The sequence below is a fragment of the Eschrichtius robustus genome, chromosome 11 (assembly GCF_028021215.1).
Source record: "Eschrichtius robustus isolate mEscRob2 chromosome 11, mEscRob2.pri, whole genome shotgun sequence".
Taxonomy (NCBI): domain Eukaryota; kingdom Metazoa; phylum Chordata; class Mammalia; order Artiodactyla; family Eschrichtiidae; genus Eschrichtius; species Eschrichtius robustus.
In genome coordinates, this window is record NC_090834.1 from 59,641,532 (window position 1) to 59,661,382 (window position 19,851).

Sequence of the window (19,851 nt, forward strand, 5' to 3'; positions counted from 1 at the left end):
CAATCCCTGGCCTGGGAAGATCCCACATGCCACGGAGCAAATACTGACCCTGCGCTCTAGGGCCCGCGAGCCACAACTACTGAGCCCACGTGCCACAACTACTGAAGCCCATGTGCCTAAAGCCTGGGCTCCGCAACAAGAGAAACCACTGCAGTGAGAAGCCAGCGCACTGCAACGAAGAGTAGCCCCCGCTCGCCGCAACTAGGGAAAGCCCGTGTGCAGCAACAAAGACCCAATGCAAGCCAAAATAAATAAATTAATTAATTTAATTTAATTTAATTAAGAAGATGTGGTACATAAATACAATAAATACAATGGAAAATTTCTCAGACATAAAAAAGAATGAATAATGCTATGGACCTAGAGATTATCATACTAAGTGAAGTAAATCAGAGAAAGACAAATATCATATGATACCACTTATATGTGGAATCTAAAAAAAAAAGATACAAATGAACTTATTTACAAAAACAGAAACAGACTTGAAGACATAGAAAACACACTTATGGTTACTAAAGAGGAGGGGATAAATTTGGAATTTGGGATTAACAGATGCACACTCTATATACAAAAAAAAACAACAAGGACCTACTCTATAGCACAGGGTAAACAACTCAAATGTCCATCAACAAGACAATGCATAAGCAAATTGTGGTATATTCATAGAAAAACCACTCACAGCAATAAAAAGGAACAAACTACTGATCTATACTACAATATGGATAAATTTCAAAAGTATGCTGAACAAAAGAGTATACCGTATGGTTCCATTTATAAGAAGTTCAAGAACAGGAAAAGCTAATAAATGAGGCAATAAGAAACGTGTTTGACTCAGCCAGGGGTGGGGACAAGGGTGTAAGAATGACTGGCAAAGAGGTATGAGGGAACTTTCTGGAGAGAGAAAAATATTCTGTATCTTCATGGAATGATGACAATGTGGGTGTGTATATCTGTCAAAACTCATCAGACTATACATTTAAATTCTCTTAATTTTATGTTGTATAAATTGTACTGCAAAAGAAAAAGAAAAAAATGATCACTGATGTACGGCTTGGGGAACCAGGAAAATGGTGATGTCATTTATTGAAAGGGTGAACAGGGATGAGCAGTTTGAGAAGAAAGTTCTGCTTTCAGTTTGAGGCGCCTGTGCAACATCCGAGAGGAGGTGTTGAGTATGGGTTGAATACAAGGATCTGGAGCTTAGGAGACAGATCTTGGCCGGAGATAAAAATATGGCAATCATTAGCACACAGATGGTTATTAATGCTATGAAAGTAATGACATCATTCTGGAAGACTGTGAGAATGAGAGAGAACAGAGCCTAGAACAGAATTCTGAGGAAAATCAATTTTTAACGGATTAGAAATAAAGAAATAAAAGCTGCAAAAAATTCTGACCCATAATTCCAGAGAAGTAGAAGGACAGCTGGGAGAGTTGGTGTTACAGCAGTCAAAGGAACAGAATGTCTCAAGGAAGTAATAATCACTGTCATAAAATCAAGTAACCTGAGGCCTAGACAGTATCTACAGATTTAGCAACAAGGACTTGATTAAAACTGTTTCAAATCTTTTCACCTCTCTCTATAACTACTGCCACCATCATCTTCTATCTAACCAGTAGCCTCCTAACTGATTTCTAAGCTTCAACTCTTGCTCTTCTCAATTCCAATCTCTACTCAGTACCACAGGTAACCCTGTTCATCATTTGGTCAGTACTAATTGTAGCTTATCTGCCCGGTCTCCAGAATGCCTGCCTTATAGAGCTGTGTCCATAGTCTGATATCACCTACATCACTATGCATGTTGCAACATGTCAACAATCTTTCTAGACTGAGAAACAGAATATAAAAACTAAAGACTTTGTCCTACCAGCAACACAGTCCAGTACTCCAGGTTTCTCTTCTTACAGGCTAAGAGAGATAGTAAACAAGTTCTCTTTACATTGCAATTACAAAGTCTCTAATACATGTCTGCGATTAAATTCCCTTAGAGACAACTATAGAAATATCACAATCTACAAACTTATAATTTAAAAGACTAGTGTTGTATAATATAGCTAGGCCTAACCACTTTACCTTTCTTCATCTCTGATTGATAGACATGAAATGTTTTACTCTAGGCTCTAAATAATAGCTAGTGTTAATAGCTAGTGTTTGATTACCTATACAATGCCTTTCATTAGGTAATACATCTAAAGGTAGTTAACAGGGCTTCCCTGGTGGCGCAGTGGTTAAGAATCCGCCTGCCAATGCAGGGAACACGGGTTTGAGCCCTGGTCCGGGAAGATCCCACATGGCGTGGAGTAACTAAGCCCATGTGCCACAACTACTGAGCCTGTGCTCTACAGCCCGCAAGCCAAAACTACTGAGCCCACGTGCCACAACTACTGAAGCCCGTGCACCTAGAGCTCGTGCTCCGCAACAAGAGAAGCCACCGCAACGAGAAGCCTGTGCACTGCAACGAACAGTAGCCCTCGCTCGCTGCAGCTAGAGAAAATCTGCGCACAGCAACAAAGACCCAACCCAGCCAAAAATAAATAAATAAATAAAATATTAAATTACTTAAAAAAATAAATAAAATAAAGGTAGTTAACATATATGTACTTTTAGTCATGTTTATAATACTTTCCATCAATGATAAAAGGATTTTTCTGGTGACTGAAAAGGCTATGACCTATAATTTTTTCCACACTAAATACAATTTTCAATATTTTTTTTAGAATTCTAGTCAAATAAATCTAGACACAATAGTCATGAATCACCACAGTGCTCCAAACTTCTGACCTAAAGAAACCACAAAATAATACAAGAGTATTGTCTTAAGCCACTAAATTTATGGTAATTTATTATCCATCGATAGAAAACTAATACTCTCTTCCAATCCAAATCTTGACTACCTTGCTTTCAAGGCCAGATCAAATATCATCTCTTCATTATTTCATTTACAGAGCACATTATCACATTAGTCAAGATAATATCTGCACTTTATAAATCTTTAGTCTAATCCTTTATCTGATAATAATCAACACACATTTTAATTTATTCATTCATCCTATCTTCACACTGAGCACTTTCCATGTTGCTAATACTGAGCCTGGTGTTGAGAGAAAAGTCATTGGAGACAGTCTGTCTCTCCAGAAACAGACAATTTATTTACATATTCATGCAACAAACACTCAAGTGCCTAAATGTGAGCCCATGCCCTGTGTTAGGTAATGGAAATACAGAGATCAGAGATCTACATCTTATATTCACAAATGCACAAACATTGTGGAGAAATGGGTGTGCAAAAAACTATAATAGGGGCTTCCCTGGTGGCGCAGTGGTTGAGAGTCTGCCTGCCAATGCAGGGGACACGGGTTCAAGCCCTGGTCTGGGAGGATCCCACATGCCGGGAAGCAACTAAGCCCGTGTGCCACAACTACTGAGCCTGCGTGTCTGGAGCCTGTGCTCCACAACAAGAGAGGCCGCGACAGTGAGAGGCCCGCGCATCGCGATGAAGAGTGTCCCCGACTTGCCGCAACTAGAGAAAAGCCCTCGCACAGAAACGAAGACCCAACACAGCCATAAATAAATAAATAAATAAATAAATAAATAAATAAATAAATAAATAAATAAGTGAAATTCTAAAAAAAAAAAATTATAATAGTGTAATACTATGATAGCGGTACATATAGGGTAATAGCTGAGCATAAAGGAGGGACATCTGTTTTAGAGGTAGTATCAAGTGGAAGTAAAGTCTTCTAGGAAGAAGTAAAAACTAAGTTGATATTAAAAGTAAGAGTAGAATTAACTAGGTAAAAACGAAGAAGGATATTTCAGACAAAAGGAGAAGCAAATACAAAAACAGAGAAAAAAGACTGCACAACATTTTCAAGAACTGCAAGCCTTTAGCAAGGCTGGAGCACAGGAGCACAAGGCTCCAGCAAGGCTGGGGCATCCTCTCATACGCGAGAGGATGGCAAGAGATGAGGGTGCAAAGGTAGACAGAGGTCAGATTATGAAGACTCAGTATATCAGGCTAAGGAGTTTTATTCCCAAGGTAATGGAATAAAGTTTAAAGTGGGAGACCTGACCAAATATATGTTTTAAATTTAAGACTATTTGGGCCGCAGTGTGAAAAGACTAGGGTACTTCCCAGTACAAAACGACCCAGAAATTCCTTTTTGGAAGAGGAAGAATTCAAGTAGAAGTCCAGAAATAGATAATATTTGATAAGGCTACCCCTCATCTGAGTTGTGGTCCTCCTCAATAACCCTGGGAGGACGGCTCTATGTAGAGTTCACATCATGCTCTGATCCTCTGTTTACTGCCTCTCTCCAGCACTGGATTCCATACTCCTTGAAAACCTAGAGCTATATCTTATTAGTGTTTGTGCTCTTGAGCTTCCCCACAGTTCTGGTACAGACCTTCAGTACACAGCTTCCCTTCCATCCCTCAGGAGAGGGGCCTATCTCACCCTTCCTCTTAGACCTTCAAAGCACAGTAGATGATAAACAACAGATGACTATTTTAAGATTTCTTCTGATTCTGTTTTCCTCAGATTCTATGAAATACTTGTTGACTGATAAATTTACTCATGTTTTCTTGTAAGTGTATCAAGCATAGAAAAATTCCTGGAAAACTGCCTTGAGAACATTTTTTTAAAGTTTGCAAATCACATTAATATTAGAGTACAAATTTCTGATTGTCGAAATCCCTCTTACAGAGTGATTTTTATAAAGGAACATAGCGATTCAGATGGGTCTGCTGGGAAGATCTATTACTTCTCATTCTAGATACTACATGTCTGTCAACAGAGCCTGATTTTTTTCTGAGAGTCACATTCCACTGATTATTAACACTGACTTGACTACTGACTAAAGGTTCTACGTCTTTTTTTCACTCAGGCTGTGTCCATATGTCAAGCCTTCCTCTTCTTATACAATTGGTTTGGGAACTTAATTTATCCCAGTTAAATTGCAACTTGAAATTGAAGATGGGCTGAATATATATTCTACCTTTCCAGTCCCCAGAGATCATCTTATATACTGATTCTGTTATACAAAGTAATCACCATCTCTACAAGCTCCACACTATCATTGCGTTAGCTTTCTAAGTTTTTAAGCTTTGCAGAAGTTTCTATACCTTTGTTCTAATGCTTAGACTGTAATATCGTAAAGGGAAGAACTATGTCTCCCTTGTTTGCCATTATATCCCCAGCATATTGCACAGTTTCCAACATGCAGTACTCAATAAACATATGACGAGTAAATAACTGAATGAATGAACATGTTGAACAAGACTAGATAAAAAAACAGAGCCCTATGCCATGCCATTAGAAATTTCCCTCTAGGTTGGTAAGTTATTAAGCAGTTATAAATCTTCCTATCTTTACTATCATCTAGCTTATCCTTCTTATCTTGCTCCCCAAGCTTTCAATCATAGCTTGCCAAAGACCTTACCAGAGTTATTATCTGGATCTACAAATCTACTTACCCTTTCAAAATGGACACATCAGTCTGAGATAACTTGTTCTTGGGAAAGGCTCATTAAGGGGAAGGGATTTAAGCTTCAATTTGAAGGAAGGGTAGGATTCTGACAACTGTATGCAAGAGAATAGTCATTTAGGGTATTGGGACTAGCTTTTCAAAGTCATTAAGGGAGCAGAGTGCCTTGCATGTTCAAAATAGGAAGTAGGTAGTGTGCTAAAGCAAAGGGCACATGAGAGAATGTCATTGAGTCTGGGAAGGTTGATCAGAGCCAAATTGCTGTGGACTTTGAATGCCTGAGAAATCTTTTGTATCTTCATAGCACCTACAGCAATCTTGGACACATGGGAATCACTCAAATACTTGTTGATGGGTTTACTAAATATGACAGTTTCCCGAAAGACCAGAAGTCCACCCTAAAGCCTGCTTCTACATTCCTCTGTCTAGACCATGCACATAGTTGAGAAGAATACACAGTATCATGGTAATGGCATCAAATAAGACAGAACACTACTGCTACTTATGAAACTGAGGAGACAGTAGGTGATGTGAAAGCATGTGATAATGAGTGTGTCAGGTCTAACCAAGATGTGTCCTCAAAAAATAACAAACAGCACTGATGAAGCAAAAGTTATAAAACGATAATCAACGCTTTGAATTTCCAATTTACATTTCAAAAACTCACTTCAGGCAAGAAGAACCACAGCTGGCATAAGAGTAGGCTAAATCATTCCCAGATTTTTTCATAATAACCATCCGTGTGCTAAAATGCAAGTTTAATTTAAAATATATTCATTGTACAATAAACATACTTGAGGAAGTACATAAAAAGTACTTCAGAATTAGAAACAAGAAAGAGTACAAACTAGGATATGGACACGGTCTTAAAACTTAAAAGTAATACTATACATGACTTTATGCCAATAACCACAAAGAAATCAGAAAGGTAACCAAAGGGTAATACCTTGTGGGGGTAGAGGGACTGCAGGCCCTGATCGTTTTATAGGTGAGAGCTACCACCTAAGTCTAAATTACATAAATTGTCTTAAATCATGAGAAAATATAGAGAGCTTCTCAATTCATTTTAGGCTAGTGTAACCCTTACGAGTTTTGATTTGAACCTGAACAGCACACACAAAAATAAAACTACATGTCTGCCTCACTTATAAAAAACTGCAAAATACAAAATATTAGCAAATCTAAGCCAGTGCTGTATTAATAAATACATCATAAGCAAGTAAAATTTATCACAGGATTATACAGATGGTTTAACATCATTTAACATCAAGTCTGTGTAATTCACTACATTAATAGAACAAAGGAGAAACACTAAACTTGTTCCTGAGAAAAATCCTTAGTTATACTAGGCATAGAAACTTTCTTGTTTGATAAAAGGAATCTATCAGAAAACTCCAACTTATATCATAATGAATGGTGGAATGTCAGAATATCAAGGATGCCCTCTGTGGCAAACTGAATTTTCCATATATGACCACAATAATACCTCCCATTCTAGATGGTCTTCTGCAGTGTGGACTTAATATTTCCTCACCAAGAGGCAGAATCTATTTCTCTACTCCTTGAATCTGGGCAGGCTGTGTGACTGCTTCGACAAATAGAATATGGCAGGAGTGAGCCTGTGCTAGTTTTAGGGACAGCCCTTAACTTCTACTTCCTCTCTCTAAACACTCACTCTGGGGCAAACCAGGCTCCATGCAAGAAATCCAACTACCCTGAGAATGCCATATGTGAGGAAGCTGGCCATGTAGAGAAGTATTTGGAGATAGAGATGGCTGGCCAGTCTCCACTGTTCTAGCCATCCCAGCTGAGGCACCAAACATGTCAGTGAAGAAGCATCCATATGTCCAACCTAGTTGAATCTTCAGATGACTCCAGCCACAGCTGCCATCTGATTACAACTACTTGAAAGGCCCCAAGGGAAAACAACCAAGCTAAGCTTAAAGACATTCCACAGAACTGTAAGAATCTGAGGATAATTAATTGTTGTTTTCAACTACTAAGTTTGGGAATGACTCGCTATGTAATACTAGAATACTCACTGTGAAGGACTTAGCCAATAAGGTACATAAAACAAGACAAACACACTTAGAAAATAGGAGACAAAACTGTCACCATTTACAAATGGTATTATTATTTACATAATATACCCTAGAGAGTCTTTAAAAACTATTAGAATAAAAGACTTCAGTAAAGTAACTGGATGCAAAAATCAGCATGCATAATCTAGAATGCCTTTAATTTCAACAGTTTCTCCATTAACCTTGCATGACATACTGAAGAGATTAATCATTTCAATTGGTGGAATCATTGTACCAGTGCAGTATAAAATATACTTGCATTACCACAAATGCACTGTTTGGCTTTCCTTTTGGCTCACGCCCATAGACTATATCTTTAACCCTGGTCAACCAGCTTGTAAATTTGAATGCTTGATCGCAAGAAAGATGGGGCAAGAAGAATGTATTTGAAGTAGCATATATTCATTCTGAAAATACTGTTTAAATCTCATCACTCTCAGGTCTCATTAAAAATAATCCACTGCCTCCATACAACCTATCCCACCAAAATAACACTTCTGAGTGTGAATTTCACTGTCCTGCACTCAGTATAATTTCAAGATGCCCCTTCTACTCCAGGAGTTTCTTCCTAGTATATTTACCTCCTCCTCCGTCCTTATTGTATGCTCATATACCTCTCTATGGACCCTCAAAACTCTTCTAATCCAAGAGTTTTCTTTATCCTTCCCTGAAGGCTTCAGGGAAATCACATTGGCATCTCGTCTAAATCTGTTTTAATGCTCACAAAAAAAAGAATACTAAGCATCTTGTACATTATTTCATTCAGTAAGCATATGTGCCATGAAGTTTAGCACTTGCTTTCTTCTCAGATCCTCTCCCTCACTGTGCCTAAACTAACAAAGGATTGCACACTTAGCAAGTATTTAATATATATACTTGATGATTTTTTAAATATATTTTTAAATTATGATTTGAATAATATTCTTCAACTAATCGGCTTTCATAAGAACAGCATTTAAAAAGAAATTACTAATTTGGTTAAATCCCCCTGTTTTTAACTGAGGTATAAGTGACATAACATTACGTTGGTCTCAAGTGTACAGCATAATGATTCCATATTTGCATATGTTCCAAATGAGTACCACAATAAGTCCAGTTAACACCACCTATAGTTACACATTCCTTCTTTTCTCGTGCTGAAAATTTTGAAGATCCACACTCCCCTACCTACTTTCAAATATGCAATACAGTATTATTAACTATAGCCACTGGCTAAATCTTAACAGAAAATGGTGCCGTGGAGCCATGAAAAAAAGACATGAATTTGTAAACCTTGGAGAGAGATTCTGCCTATGCAAAGTTGCTACTGTGTATAGACCCCAAGGAAAAGCCACCTATACCATGCCTAACCAAGAGGTGAAAGCTTCCACCAAGGAGTTGAGGGACCAGAAAGAAGGAAAATACATTTAATTCAAAGTCATCAGACAGGACAGAGGTGAGATTCACTTCAAGGTAAAAATGACAACACATCTCAAGAAACTTTAAAAAATCACACTATCAAATACACAGAGTTCCAATTAACTCATTCTTGTTTCTCTTTGAAGGTCAGAAAGTTGCTGATAATCACATTCCAAAAGAACTGGAAATAAAACAGGAAGATGTGACTGAAGTTTTTCAGGAACAAACAGGGGAGGGTTATTCAACAATTTAGGTATTTTTCTTTTCCTTTAATTTTTTTATTTTTAAAAATAGTGCTTTGCAATGTAATATTGCAACTAGTGCCCATTTTTCATTATCATTCATTTTCATTGTCCTGATCTTTTACCATCAAGCCTTAGTACCTTTCATCTTTTGAAAAATTACATGGGCACATTGAGAGACGCCACTGTACCTAGGATTCTGCAATTTTCAGGCTTGTGATCATCAGATAGACCAACACAAGGATTCAGAATGATTTTCCACTTGGTCCTGAGGTTCAGTTATATGAAATTCTTGTAGACAATGACTTCCAGCATAAACTGGAAGATTTTCAGATTACTCAACTGTGGAAAATGACATTTCCTTAATTTTAATCTTGAACTCTGCACCAAAAAAATAAAACAAGATCAGGTTGGAGGGGGAGATGACAGATAGGGTGACAGTAATGACTAACTCTAAAGGAGGCTTTATTTAAAGAGATGACACATTTAAGATTTTTCTTGGATCTTGTCAGACACTCGCAGAAAAGTTCTAACTTCCAGGGAAATTAATAATAAAGACATAGAGAAGCATGTAAACAATCTGAACAGAGGAGTTGGTTTCAGCCATGTTCTATGCGTTTATACAGATAACAAAAGCAAAGTTAGAAAGGCATATTTATGAAGCTTACTCCTGAATGTAAATCAGTGAATATGCTTCCTTCACTGAGAAAAACTTCCTACAAAAAATACAGCTGTGCTTAACGTGTTTAATGACAGCTGCAAACATTTCGCTCAAACTCATTTTGTTAATAGAAGGGTAGTAACAAGCAGTTCACACTGACAGACTATCCAGAGATGACCTGATAATTATCAGAGTGTGCATCAGAATTACCCGAGATGCTATTTTTTACAATATGTAATGACTCATTCTTGAAGCCTTTCAATCAGAACCTAGAATTAAAATGGTAATTATCAACATGCAAATATATATAATAAAGTCATAGGATTTTTTAAAAGCACAATTTTTACAAAAATTAATGAATATTGTCTATTTGTGGAACTACAATAGGCAATTTGATAACCTTGGATTTTATAAATATAATAGGTAGTATAGCATAGTGATTAAGTGTGTAGCTGGCAAGTGAGAATAAAAACAATATATTCTTCAAAGGTTTATTCTGAGGATTAATACTTATAAAGCATCTATGTTTTTATCATTTGAAAAGTACTCAAATATTAGCTATGATTCTAATTATTATTATCTTCTTTAAGCCTATTTATTTATTCCAGCAAGAATGCCACTATGCAAAGCATTTTGGGGAGCTGCCCACAAAACTTGTGGTATAATCTCTGGATATCTTCAATAATGGCAAATCTCTATCTCTGCTGGAAGACTTGATAACTGAGAAATCATCAAAATTAATCTGGGCCAAACTTGTGAATTAGATGGGCAATCAGGCTGGATAATCACCTTTTAAGTAAAATTAAAATGTGGTGCTATAAGTAAAGCAATTTTTAAAATGTTGTTAGTTCTAGAAATACAGCTGACCCTTGAACAACAGGGGGTTTCTACTGCGCAGGTCCACTTACATGTGCATTTTTTTCAATAAATATATTGGAAAATCTTTTGGAGATCTGTGACAATTTGAAAAAACTCAGACGAACTATGTAGCCTAGAAATATCAAAAAAATTTAAGTTAGGTATGTCATGAATGTATAAAATTTATGTAGATATTAGTCTATCCTTACATAGGCACAAGGTGAGTGTATTAATTATGTATAATTAATACTGTATTAATGAATAAAATTGTAATTTGCCATAAAAAGTTTATAATGATTCATTCAGTAGTGTATAGACTAGGCTACCGTGAAGAATCCTACCAATTACACGAGGCTACCATAAAGCAATCATATTGCTGCTTCTTCCTTATCAATACATGAATCATTATACCTGCAAATAAATATGAATTTCTTTTTCACATTATTTTTTCATTTTCGATGTCTAGTTTTAGTAATCTGTATAACGTCTACAGTGTTTTGTAGGATGTAAGACAACACTGATGTAGGTACTGGCAGATGATTCATCTTGAAAACACACAATGAAAACTTACAGTATGGATACATTCAATACTGTATTGTAAAGGTATTATCTCTTCCATATTATTTTCTTAAGGACGTTTTTCTTTTCTCTAGCTTACTTTATTGTAAGAATACAGTATATAATACACATAACATACAAAATATGTGCTAACTGACTGTTTATGTTATCAGCAAGGCTTCCAGTCAACATTAGGCTATTAATAGTTAAGTTTTGGGGGAGTCAAAAGTTATATGCAAATGTTCGACTGCACGGGGCGGGGCGGTGGGGGGAGGTTGGCGCCCCTAACCCCTGCATTGTTCAAGGGTCAACTGTAACTAGGAATTCGACTCATTGTCAATTAAGGGCACTTTTATGGTCAAAGGACTATGTTAATGTTAGTATTCAGAGCTATTTTAGAGGTCTTTTAATTCAATGCTCTCATTTTAAATATGTAAATGGAACCCCAGTTTGCTAAAGACACTTGCCCAAAGTCTCAAAGCTACACTAGTCAGAAAGCGGGGACTAAAGTCCAAGATTCGTAACTTCCAATTCACTTCTCCTTCCTCTGCGCCACACTGCCTTGTTGTCCTCTTTGTCATGTTTGCATGCCACATTTATACTTACACAAATTGTCTTCTTACTGCTATCAGTGAAAAAACTGAAATGTTTTCTTGCAATCCTCTATTGCCAATACATGTGATTAACTTTGCTCATTTTGGTTTTTAGTATAGTATTTCAGAATTGGCTTAACAAATTTCTCCACTTGGCCTACTATCTGAAGAAAATGAGCAAATACAGAATTCCTTCTAAACTGGCAGTTTTGTTGCAGTTTTAACTGGACACAAATGAAAATTAGTGCAGTGTCTCCAAAGACATGCCCCTACCAGCACACTACTACTTAAAACTCTTGAAGTCTGTTCCAAAAAAAAGAAACCAGCACAACTCTCTTTTTTCCTCCCTTTTCATCCCATTGGACCTCCAGTTCATTACCAGTCTCACACAACTGCAGATGTCTCACAAGTCTTTTAGTCACTGACAAGCAAAATATAATCTTTAGAGGGTGAGACTTTATAGTCTTGTCTTCTTTAGACTATATGTTCATGTGGCCTCCTGAGCTCTACAGGGTATGTATGCGTATATGCATGTGTATGTATATAGGTACATATATGTTTTTATGTCTGTATATGTATGTGTAGGGATTATATAAGGATGCATTACTATAGTGAAAAGGACATTCAGCTGGAAGCTAAAAGATCTGGTTCAAACTCAGTTCTACCAATTTAAGAGCTATGATTTGGAGGATATTATATAACCTCTCTAATCATCTCTAAGCTCTGAGTTCTCTGTGGAAGGGGATTAGATCATAATAATCTTCTTAACTTCCATTCTACTGTGCCTGGGCCATAGTAGGCTTTCTGTAAATTTGGCTCAGTTCAAATTTGAATGAGAACAAAGGGAGGTAAAGAAAATGATATAGAGGTAGCAAGGTAAGGTCCACACCTTGTATTTAAGTGCAGTATAAAGTCATTTTTTACCCTGAAATTACCAAAATGGTCTTCAGGACATCAAAATCCTTAGGACCAGCCTACCTTATTCTACTTCTGGCCAAGACAGAGTAACAGAGACTAGATTTACTCTCCCACCTAAAACTACTAGAATAAAAACTAAGAATACATGTGAAACAGTGGTCTCAAGTAACCCATCAGGTAACAAAGGACAATAATACTTGAGAGTGAAGAAACATATAAGGTGAGCCCTATGATTGCCCCAAACTTACTGCCTGGAGAAAGTTAAAAGACCAAAGCACAGGGAGGGAGATCCCAACGAGTACAGACGTCTACCTGAGTTAAGGAGAAAACTGAAAGTCCAGGGGAAACCACAAGTTCTACAGTTCTCAGCACACAGTTCTAGAGAGAGAGCACAAACAGAAAACTCCAAAATCTGCAGAGAGTCATACTCAAGTATTCAGCTGTGTACTGATCAGTGAATCACCTGAGGAAACTACTCAAGGCCAGGGGGAAAAAAAAAATCCACCTGAAAGGACTAGAAAAAAAGTAAGCAGAGACTGCACAGGGCCAGGAATAGTGCCTATTCCTTCTAGACAGTGTATAGCCCATAATTCATGGGCCATATAATAAAGTATTGAGAAGAGTTTGTGGATAAAATTAACCCTAGACTAAATGCTGTTTTAGTCCAGCCTTACAAAGCTTAAAAGCAAGATCTGAAAGGACAGAAATTTTTCCAAGTAACAGAACTATATCTCAGAATAAACCTCAAGAATATTTATAGGACTACAAAAATACCCCACAAACAAAATTTACAGTGTCTGGCATCCAACCAAAAATTACCATACACGCAAAGAAGCAGGAAAACAGAACGCAAAATGAGTAGCAAAATCAATCAATCAATCAATCAAAACTGGCCCAGAATTAACAGAGATGATATAATTAGTACAAGGCCATTAAAACAGTTATTACAACTGTAATTCATATGTTCAAAAGCTAGACAGAAAAGATTGAACATGTTAGAGACAGAAAAAATTTTAAAGACCCAAATTGAACTTCTAGAGAGGAAAACTACAATGTTTGAAAAGAAAAAAAATTAGTGGATGAACAAATTAGACATTACAGAAGAAGATACCTGAAGATATGCTAAATGTCTATGGACATTTGAATAGGAAATATTCAAAATAAGAAAGAAATAAGACTAAAACAAAACAAAGCATCAGTGAGTGGTGGGACAGCTTAACAAGACCCAATATACATGTGAATTGTAGTGCAAGGAAAAAACAGTAGAGAAAGAGACAGAAAAAAAAAATATTTGAAACTAATGACTGAAAAATTTCCAAATCTGATGAATACTAGGAACCCACAGATCCAAGAATCCCCAACAAGTTCCAACGATAAGAAGCACAAAGAAAACTATACCAAGGAACATCATAATCAAATTGCTCATACAATATTAAAGAAGAAATCTTAAAAGCAGCCTAAGAAAATGACATAAAGGGGAACAAATACAAGAATGACAGACTTCACATCAGAGACAGTGCAAGCTAGAAGACAGCAGAGTAACATCTTTAAAGAATGAAAAGAAAAAAACTTAACCCAGATTTCCACACTCAATGAAACTATCTTTCAAAAACCAAGACGGTATAAAGACATTTTCAGACATGCAAAAGGTGAAACAATTCAATTACCAGCAGAAATGCATCAATAAGAAATGCAAAAGGAAATACTTCAGGCATAAGGAAAATGATACCAGATGGAAATGTGGATCTACATTTGGGAATGAACAGCATCAGAAATAATAACTATGCGGGCAAACACAGACTGTTATTATTATTTATATCTTTTTAGGGACGTCCCTGGTGGTCCAGTGGGTAAGACTCTGCACTCCCAAGGCAGGGGGTCCGGGTTCAATCCCTGGTCGGGGAACTAGATCCTGCATGCATGCCGCAACTAAGAAGCCCACATGCCGCAAATAAAGATCCCATGTGCCGCAACTAAGACCCGGCGCAGCCAAAATAAACAAACAAACAAACAAATAAATAAATCTTTTTAAGTTAATCAACTGTTTAAAGCACAAATAATAATAAAGTATTGTGGGGTTTATAACAAATGTATAAGTAAAATATATGACAAAAGCAACAAAAAGGCTGGTAAGAGAAAAATGTAGGTCACTGATGTGAAGTACTTATACTGTCTGTGGCATGACATACCATCAGTTGAAGATGTACATTACAAGCCTTAAAACAACTACCAGAATAACAAAAACAAACAATTGTAGCTAATAAGCCAACAAAGGAAATAAAGTCCCAAAATAAACAGATAAAGAAAGGGAACAAGAATAGATGGGACAAATTTAGTACAAAAAGCAAGATAGATTTAAACTCAACAATAGCAGTAATTAATGTAATTTAAAAATAGTCCAAATATACCAATTAAAAAGTAAAAACTGTCATACTGGATAAAAGAGCAAGACAACTTCATGATATCTCCAAGGAACTCCTTTAAATACAAAAAATGTCAAAAGGGTTAAAATATAAAAAGTAAATAAGGAAAAGATGCACCATGCTAACACTTTTCAAAAGAAAGATGTGGCTATATGGCTATATTACTATTATACAAAGTTGACTTCAGAGTGAAGAATATTACCAGGATTACAGAGGCAATATCATAATGATAAAGTCAATCTGTCAAGAGGACATAATAATTCTAAATGTTCATGCACCTAATAATAGTGTGAAAATGCATGAGCAAAATGTGATAAAACTGTTAAGGTGAAACAGACAAATCCACAATTATAACAGGATATTTTAACACCCCTCTTTAAATAAGTAATAGAAAAAAACAGACAGAAATTAAGTAAGGATATAGAACATTTGAACATATAGAACACTCCACTCAACAGCAGCAGGATATATATTCTTTTCAAATGCACAGGAAATGTTTAACATTAAAGAACATATTCTGAACCATAACACAAGTCTCAATAAATTTAAAAGGAGTCAAGCCATGCAATGTTAACTTCTCTCATCACAATGGAATTTAATTAGATATCAATTTTTTTTAATCTGGAAAATATGCAAATATGTGAAAACCAAGTAACAAACTTCTAAATAACCCATGAGTCAAAGAAAAAAATCAAGAGGAAAATTAGGAAGTATTTTTAAATGAATGAAAATGGAAACAGAATACATAAAAATGCATGAAGTAGCTTCCTCCTTAGAAATTTATAGTACTAAAACTATGCATTAGAAAACAAGCCTCAAATTAATGACCTCAGCTTTCACCATCAAAAAAACCCCCAAAAAACCTAGAAGTAGGGCAAATTAAGCTCAAAGATAACAGGAGAAGGGAAATAATAAATTCAGAACTGATATCAATGAAACAGAAAACAAAATGGAGACAAATTAATGATACCACAGGCTGCTTCTTTGAGAAGATCAATAATATTGGTAAACCTACAGCTACACTAACCAGGGGAAAAAAAGGAAGACTTAAATTACCAGTAGTAGGAATAGGAGAAGTAATAGCACTACAGAGTATATATATATTAAATTTTACCACTTAGACAAAATGGACAAATTCCTTGAAAGACATAAACTACCAAGACTCACTCAAGAAGAAACAGATAACCTGAATAGTCCTATATCTACAGAAATTTTAGTTAAAATCTTTCTAAAAAGAAAATTTCAGGCCCAGATGGCTTTACTGTGAATTCTACAAAACACGTAAAGAAGAAAGAATACCAATTCAATATAATTTCTTCCAGAAAATTGAAGAGGAAATATTTCGCAATTCATTATATGATCCAGAGTGATCAACTGCTGATGCACATTTGGATTGTTTCCACTTTTTGGCTAATGCAAATAAAGATCTTAAGAATATTTGTATACAAAGCTTTATTTGGACATATGCTTTCATTTCTCTTGAATAAATATCTAGGAGTAGAATGGCTGAGTCATAACGGTAGGCACATGTATTGTGGAATATCCATATAATGGAATACAACTTAATAACAAAAATAAATGAACTATATTGATACACATGAAATAATTCTCTTGAGCTACAGAAAGCAAACAAAAATAGGACACATACTATATGATTCTATTTATTTAAAATTCTAGAAAATTCAAACTAATCGATGGCAACGAAAAGCATATTAGTGGTTGCCTGGAGATGGGGAGAGAATGAGTGGGTAGGAGGGATTACCAAGGACACAAGGAAACTTTTAGAGCTGTTGGATATGTTCATTGTCTTAATTTTGGTGATAGTTTCATGGATGTTTGCATATCAAAACTTTTCAAATTGTACACCTCAACTATGTGAAGTTTATATGTCAAGTATACCTTAATAAAGCTGTTTTTTTAAACAGTCCTTAGGGGACTTCCCTGGCGGTCCAGTGGTTAAGACTCCACGCTTCCACTGAAGGGGGCACGGGTTTCCACTGCAGGGGGCACGGGTTCGATCCCTGGTCAGGAAACTAAGATCCTGCATGCCACTCTACGTTGACAAAAAATTTAAAAAAAAAAAAAGTCCTTAGCACCAGAGCTCAAGAACCTTCATCTGCATTAATTCTTACACAGGTACACAGCTAGCCCTTGGACAGAGATATTATGGTACTTTCCTAAAAAATACAGTGAAAAATTCACCAAGTATTTATTAGACACACTCAAACATTAGCATCCACTCATTCCTTCAACCAGCATTTTTTCAGAACCTAAAATGCAGAACAGTGCTGAGCTAGATGCTAAGAGTACAAAGATGAATTAGATCTGAGTTTTCCAACAACCTCTTTTAAAAGATTTAATTAAAGTTTAATGATAATAAGAAACAATGACCCTTCTCATTTTCTGGTCCCTCATTCATAGACATGCAAACAGAGATGCACCCACATGTTGACTATTCACATCGCTCTAAAAAACTGATGTAATATTCTGCTCTACATTTTAAATATACTTGATCACCAGGCTGGTAGGAACCTTCAGAATTACTTACTTCAGTCTAACTCGGATTGTAAGAGGCTGATCAAGGTCACAGGGGAGTCCAAATGGAGGTAGGAGGATGATGACTCATTGCAGGGTACAAAACCATGGTATCCACATGGTGGTGGTGGTGGGATGGCAGTAGCAACAGATTGATTACATATAGAGGAAACTGATCTTATAAGTAAATTGAAGATAATGGGAAGCTGGGTTTCCATTTTTGGAGAAGGGAGTCACAATACAGAAAGAAACCTAAAATGAACCTGTGGTGTTGGACTGGAATTGATGATATCTGTGTGAACTCACGGTTTCCGACTTAGGTAGGTAGATAGCTAGATAGATAGACAAGAGAGAAAGACAATATAGCAGTACAGGAGTGTGTGTGTGTGTGTGTGTGTGTGTGTGTGTGTGTACACATACATGTATCTCCTAGCTCTTTCCACTGAGGGCCTGGGGGCAGTGATAACCCAGGTGCAAAGAACACACACAGACCCAGATCTTGCTTTCTAAAACACTGTTCTTCACTAAAAGAAATCAAAGGTCCTTGGAGAAATGACTAATTTTAATGCAGGGGCACAGGGAACATAGCTGGAATATTCTGTGCCAGAAAGTAAAGAAGGACTCAAAGAGTGATGGAAATATGTCGTAAGAAAACAGAAGCCAGCTTGAAGAAGTTCTCATGGCCAAACCTGGACTAATTTAAGTATCAAAGTAAATAACTATAGTAACAGATTATTACCCATCGGGTGAATAAAGAATCATGAATCCATACTGATGCAAATAAATAAATGAGGAAGCGAAGAAAACTGCTTTTCCTTACAGTAGAATCTCAACCGATGAATATAGAAGAGAATAGAAGTATAGAGTAACCAATTGGCAACCATCACTTTACAATTAATTCAGCCAAGAAACATCAATTTATGTTAAAACTAATGGGCAGAAAATTGATGAGAAATGAAATATTTACATAATCTAAAAGTACCTCCCCACAAAATACTTATAGACTGCAAAGTCAAAAAGGGTAACTTCACAGAGGAGAAACTTGGCACACACCACTCCAATGAAGTGTTCACAGTTAACATCACTAGTAATGGGGCAAATCAAAATTGTGTACTGCTTGACAGGATGCAAGAAGAACACAACATCACTTGTATAACATTCCTTCTAAAAATACATAACCTCAGTCTCTTCATGAGGAAATATCAGAGAAACCAAAATTGAGGAACATTACAAAATAAGTGGCCTAAAATCTTTAAAAATGCCACAGTCAGAAAAGTTAAGGAAAGACTGAGGAATTGTTTTGGACTAACGGAGAATAAAGAGACATGATCCTTAAATGCAACGTGTGATCCTGGATGGAATCCTTTTGTTATAAAGGACATTGAGACAGTTGGAGAAACTTGCACGGGGTGTGTGAATTAGATGGTAGTAATGTGTCGACGTTAACTTCTTGATTTTGATGGTTATACTGTGGTTAAAAAGAAGAATGCTCTTATTTGTAGAAAATACACACTAATTTATTTAGGAGTGATAAGGGATCATCTTTCTAATTTATTCTCAAATGGTAAAGGCGGGTGGGGGGGCTCATACTATTTCTACAATATATCTGTACATTTTAAAACATTTCGGAGGGAAAAAGACATGAAATACTCAAGAAATAAAAGCAGGGAGTACTGGAAGAAGGTAGCAGTATCCCAAACCAAGACTCTTCCACACAAGGCAGCCTGTCCAATCCCTTATTCTGTAGAAACAAAGGTCAATCCAGTGACATTAACATAGCACTTAAACCATGTATTCATGGCAAAAACAAACAAAAGGGGAAAAAAAACTGCCCTTTTCCCCAATTGGCGTACTTCACAACAAGGTCAACAGCTGCTTCACAGTAAAAACCACACTGTAGGGACTTCCCTGGTGGCACAGTGGTTAAGAATCCACCTGCCAATGCAGGGGACACAGATTCGAGCCCTGGTCCGGGAAGATCCCACATACCGCAGAGCAACTAAGCCTGGGCGTCACAACTACTGAACCTGCGCCCTAGAGCCCACAAGCCACAACTACAGAGCCCATATGCCACAACTACTGAAACCTGCGTGCCTA

The 19,851-nt window shown here is 36.5% G+C and overlaps 1 protein-coding gene and 1 pseudogene across 3 annotated transcripts in view; one reads left to right on the forward strand and one right to left on the reverse strand.

Moving 5' to 3' along the window:
• The window catches only part of UVRAG (UV radiation resistance associated), a 313,347-nt gene that overhangs the window by 185,864 nt on the left and 107,632 nt on the right, over positions 1–19,851 (reverse strand). The gene's annotated exons all lie outside the window — the stretch shown is intronic.
• LOC137772364 (small ubiquitin-related modifier 1-like) lies at positions 8,910–9,219 on the forward strand (annotated as a pseudogene).